Genomic DNA, 5879 nt, shown 5'->3' on the forward strand with positions numbered 1-5879 from the left:
TCATTGCCCCTGGAAGTGAGATCGCTAATATCCCCACATGTGTCATCACTGGGAAGCGAGGCTTGATGGATAGTCAAGCATTCCTCCCTATCAAATGTGTCATCACTGAGTGCGACTTGTCGCATTCTCCAAGGAGGAGATCACAAGGATGTCAGAGCCATTTGCATACACTTTGATAAGGAGATTCTCTCCCAAGCGCCCCCTTATTGACAACGTCACATGGGTCTATGTAGCCCCAGGATACTTTCATGGCCAGGTTGTTATTGGCGCGCAAAACCACCGTAGTGTCTACATTCGTTTCCAACTGAAAGCTGACTTTTGAAAAACTTGGAGCCGCACCTCCTGGAATATTAGCGGCTCTATTATGCATACATATCGATGGACGACAGAGCAGACGGGCATCTCCCGCGATCATTCCCCGCATTCGGTCCTAGTGCGGGTCGGCTTCCCGGGCTTACGACTCCATCTCTTCACTCCCACCGCATTGGAATCATTGGCCAGCGCTATAGGAACATTTATACATCTGGACGAGGGTCACAAAATACTATGGGAGCATGGGACATCATATTTAACAGTTACGCTTAGAATAACAAGAAATCTCAGTACTCTACGGCATGATATCAAGATCTTATGATATAGCTCATTGATAATTGCGATAATAATTGAGGAATTTTTTGAACCAGTTACATAAGTCGAGGTTAACTAGTTCAGAGGTCTTGACGCAGAGTAAAATTTGTTCCCAACCTTTTTCTGACTCGTCTCCTCTGCATATAAGTATCTCGTCGATCAATTGCCTTGCTAAGGGGTTTGATGGCACGTGTTCCTGAGTTAATGCGAGAAACGGCAAAAATCCGTATGAAAACAGGGAAGCCTCGCATTTCCTTTGACTGGGGCAACTGAAGCCATGAAGCACTCCCCATTAAACAGATATCCAAGAGAATCTACCAGACAAGGAATTTTTCACAGGATCTGTCGTCTCCATGTTGGTGCCGACCCACTTCTTCATTCAGCTTTACGGGTCATCATTGCCGCCGTCATCGGCGCCGCAATCGAGAGCAGATACAACGACAGATTCAGCACTGTGCTCAATGATCAAGATAAGGTGTCCGTCTTTGTTATCATCAGAGCCCTTTTCCGGTCTAGATATTGACAGAATGAAGTGATAACAAACTCAGGTTTACGGCTTCAGCCTGTTTGGATTCATCTTGTGGGATTTTGAGGCTGCTCGATCGGCCACGTATCCCACAGATGCCCTAACGTCGACGCCGAGAGGTCGATGGCCAATGATCAGCGACTCCTGCGGCTCGGATACCAGTGAGCAAGAGCCAGATAAATTTAGACTGCGTGGGCCGTCCATTTACTTCAGGTCCTCCAGGATAAACTACGACCACGAAGATCACGGTCACGATCGAGCCAGCGGACAGGTGCCGGTCGACCAACGTAACTGGAATTTGTCCTTCCTGAGCATTGTCATTGTTCTCCAATGTATACTTTAGATGACGATTGTGTATAGTACTGCATTTTAAGAATGCGTAATATAGATATAAGAAGATATAAGTTGTGGAGTTGAGAAAAAATATCCGACTCCGTGAATGTTGAGGGGACTGACTTTTCAGTGAAAGCCTTTTACTCTTGTTTAGCCCATCCTGAGTTATCCCATCATTTTGATTGCGAAAGACTTATCTTCTGCGCGTTAATTAAGCCCCGCACATAGTTGGGATGTCTAAATCCATTTATTAACTTAATTGTATCACTTCATTGAGGTTTATACGATTGAATAGAATATGCGAAAATACATTATGTTGTCCATGAAGGAATCTCAGCACGGCAGAATAACCTTCTAATCCTGAAGGCTGTTTCCATGAGATGATACGGCAAGATTCCACTGTCGTCTTGGGAATTTCGAGGCGTATTCACATGGATAAAATTATTTCCAAGAGTGCGAATTTTGCCTATGTCAGATCATTAGTCAGATATGCTTATCCTAAGTTATCCCATCGTTCATCTTAAGTCATCATATCATGTTGATTTGGATACTCTTACCCTCTCCGCAATAAACACCACATAATTGGCGTCTCTGAACCCCTTATTAACTTATTAGGATTCCTTTATTGGGTTGTACATAGCAACGTATTACCTACAATAATACATATTATTGTGTTTTAAGCAACTTCCGCAAGATGATATCAGCAAGCCTTTGATCTTATCTTGGAAATTTCTAGCCGTATTAACACGGATAAAATAATTCACAAGAGTTGAATTTTCCCAACGTCAGATCCTTCGTCAGATCTTCAGACGGCTTGCGTCTTGGGGCGACGGCCGTCTTCACCGCCGTCGACGCACAGAAGATGACGAATTCCTAAAATCTCCCTCGTCCGTCTCGTGGACCGATGTGTTTTGCACCAAATTAACATTAACTACTCGTGGCCCATTGCAGAATATTGTTAGTTCTTAATGCCGGAATGAGGAAGAAATGTCTTCTTACAGAAGACTATTTAAAGAAAGGTAACGCTAGCCTCTGCAAACACAAGCCCCCATCCGAAATCGTCCACTTATTCTCTTCCCCGATATTGGTCACGCGCTGTTTCACGTCCTCAAGCGGAGATGAAGAACAGAACGAATATCGTTCTCTTCCTCCTCGTCTTCCTCGTCTTCTCTATTCTGGCGTATGCTCGCCCAGAGCCCGCAGACAGCGGGAGAAGTAGAACTGCAGAACATGTAAGCGCCCTCGAGTATTAGATCCTTTTCAATCATTTTTTGCTGTTAGATCTGTATCCGGCGGAGAAGAAAAGAGGTTGATTGATTTCTTGCTTGGTTTAGGATGGCTCCAAGGTGGCATCGGAGATGGGAGATGAAAACTGCGGTGAAGACTGCTTGATGAGAAGGTCTTTGAACGCACACGAAGACTACATCTACACTACGCACCGCCCAAAGACATGATTTAAGGAGCTTGTGCCCCGTTCTCCGTCTATGTCTTGATGACTCTCATTTCTCATGTTCTTGCTCTCCTGTACAATTCTTTGACTTGATTTGTGCTGTGACTCTTGCGATCTACCGTTGCCCCTCCTCGCCGTTTGTGTTATAAAGGAAGAAACCTATACTTCACCGACCTTTGCCTTATTTTTCAACTCTCTCTTGCATCTGCCTTGAGAAGTCCTCTCTTCCGTTCGATTCAGCTGAATATTCCGGCGTCATTCCATCGTTTTGTGATATAACTCAGCCAGAGAAGGCTTGATAATTCCGGAAAGTTTATGATTTTACACAATGATTTATCTCATGGGAGCCACTGACTCCGGATAAGAACAGACTCCGGATGGATGATATTTTATCTTTAGCTACAGAGAACCCTCTGAGTATCTCAAAAATCAGAACTCGGCTGAGGTCTCAACCATGAACATCACGAATTTGCATCGATTCAGCCGGGGATTTCTCACCAATAATACGATCAACAGCTTAGATCGTCGTAAGAATTTCAGGGCGTATCTATAAATACGGCAGATATCCTCTCTTGCACGCTCTTCTCCGTTCTCTTGTCTCATATTATCTCTGGCCTCTTTTTTCACGCTCTAGATAACGACGCCATTGAACGCTTGGATTGTTCTGAGTCCCCAGAAAGGTCGAATCCTGTATACGCCCACGGACAGAAAGACTGCGCGGAATAATACAAAAGAGCTGTACTGGAGAAAGTGATACAAGAGGTCAACCCGACAGCACAGCCATCTACCAACGTCCACCATTCATGCGTAGTTATCGCAGTAATAGACAAGATAATATCCAACACAACTCCGGTAATCCACCGCCGAGTTACTGTAAGAAAATTGAGCCCATTCAGTCTCTTATAGAGCGAAAGAACGAGCTGACACTTCCCCGCGTGATACAAGCGCCATGATTCGAGGTGTACTCTTTCAAAGGTGCTGAATTTGAACCCTGGGAAAGTTGATCCACTCTTCTTTAGTCTAAAAAAGGTTGTTAAAAACAAAATTACACAAAGTTCCTTTATTTGTATGTGTTTGAGGAAGGATTCTATAATCACATGTGAAATATTCAATCCAATGCTAACTTCTTATCAATCAATCATATGTAGTCCGATTCCTAATATGTCAATCCTACAATGGCGTAACCCACATCATTAAAAATCCTATTGATGCAACCATTGCCGAATTCGCACCTTGCCAGTTTTTGTTATTCCAGTGTTTGAAGAAATCAATGCAAGAGCTTCAATGAATTTGAAAGAAATTGTCTATAGGACAACTCGAGATGCTGCCCATTTGCGTCAAAGGCCCCAAAAACATAACAGCTGAAGATATTCCATTACGGCGTACTTCTGAAGTAACTCATAGGACATGAAAGAAGATTGGATAAACTTTCCCGGTGTTCAAAGTAAACACATTTCGAAAGCAACTTTTGCCATGTCAATCACCGCTCTTCGAGCGTAAAAGAAATAGTATTTTCTCCGTTTTCCACGCGTTGGCGTCATCATCCTCGCTAAACTTTGACTTCAAAACAAAGCCGTCCACGAGAGATTATTAGAAGAAAGCCAAAACAATTGGTGCACATCTGGTTCTCACCCATTATTTTCGTAGAAGCTAAACGTCTAACGGCGGGCACTGAAGCTGTGGTTCTACGGGCTAAAGGAGGACTCGCTATCGAGAAGGCGAAAGCCCGTTGACAAAAACTCTAGAATAGAAAAGATTTAAAGGCTGAACGTGCCAAGCCGCGCATGTCTAGCAGGCTGTTTCGGCTCCATCCCCGGTTGACAGGGAGAGAAATATATAGATAAATAGAGACGGTGCTGTCTTTCGGCACTTTCGTGGCCTACATTACGTTGGCTGTATTCACAACTTGCATATTTTTTTCTTCGACTTTCTTTTCAGGAAGTCAATGGTTTTGCAAATTCATAATTAATTCGATAACTCACAATCGAATTGACAATCGAATTGACAAGAGAAAGTTAATGAAATCCTTATACTCATTTGTGTCTCATTGAGCAAAACGGATGGAGAAGATATATATACAATATACACAGATATTGTAGGTAGATATATAGATATAAATATACAGATAGATGGGTGGATGGATGGTTTGATTTGGATAGGTTAATAGATAGATATATGCCGGGTTTTGAAGATCGAGTCTGCAAAATCTACCCATGGATAGACGAACCCAGCCCATATATTCCATAATTGAGCAGATTTTATTTAACAGGTATTGGATTTATTGATTGTGAAATGGGGCACGAAGTTAACAGAATTATTGATAGTGTCATTAACTTTCAGGTAGTAAATGATAAAAAAATCGGATCTTTATATTTTTGTGGAAGGGCAAATATTATTTGTAAGCATTGTAGATACTCAAACAATACAAGATGGCTGGACGGTGACTTTGTTGGCCGGGGTTCCTGTCGCGCGTATAAAATTGAGGATCAAGTCAACTAAGCCAATCCTAGCAAAGTGGCATGTCGAGGTTCGGATCGGCTGGACTGGCTAGGGTTAGCTCTGTCAGGAGGCCGAGCAAGCCCATTAAGTCACGTTTTCGTTTCTTTCCTTTTCCCCTGTTATGCACATTAGGTGGAAATACATAGATTGGGAGCAGGATCAAAAATTGGGCCACCTACTCCACCCTCTTGGTTGATTTACCCAGCAAGGATTGGCCAACTGAGTTTCCACGTCAGGGTTACCAGTTGTTGCCTTGGAATCACCAATCCAGCTGCGTAACTCCCTGTGCTTTTCTGACCCGTCTGGCCTCTGGGTGATCAACTTTGATATTTTTTGACACAGATTCATCGGCCTTCCTTTGTGACATCCCAGCTTTCCAAGGTTTGGAGGTTAGATTGATTGATACTTGATATTGCATGCAATCGAAGGTAACTTCTCTGGAGA

At 43.2% G+C, this 5879-nt stretch overlaps 1 long non-coding RNA gene across 1 annotated transcript; it reads left to right on the forward strand.

Annotated features, from left to right (window-relative positions):
- The first annotated feature begins 2524 nt into the window (after positions 1-2524).
- On the forward strand, positions 2525-3109 carry LOC144702361 (uncharacterized). The gene is made up of 2 exons (XR_013581239.1): positions 2525-2718; positions 2821-3109. It is a non-coding gene; the product is annotated as an uncharacterized LOC144702361 (long non-coding RNA).
- The last annotated feature ends 2770 nt before the right edge of the window (positions 3110-5879 follow it).

Source organism: Wolffia australiana, chromosome 4 (genome assembly GCF_029677425.1).
Source record: "Wolffia australiana isolate 7733 chromosome 4, ASM2967742v1".
NCBI classification, from domain to species: domain Eukaryota; kingdom Viridiplantae; phylum Streptophyta; class Magnoliopsida; order Alismatales; family Araceae; genus Wolffia; species Wolffia australiana.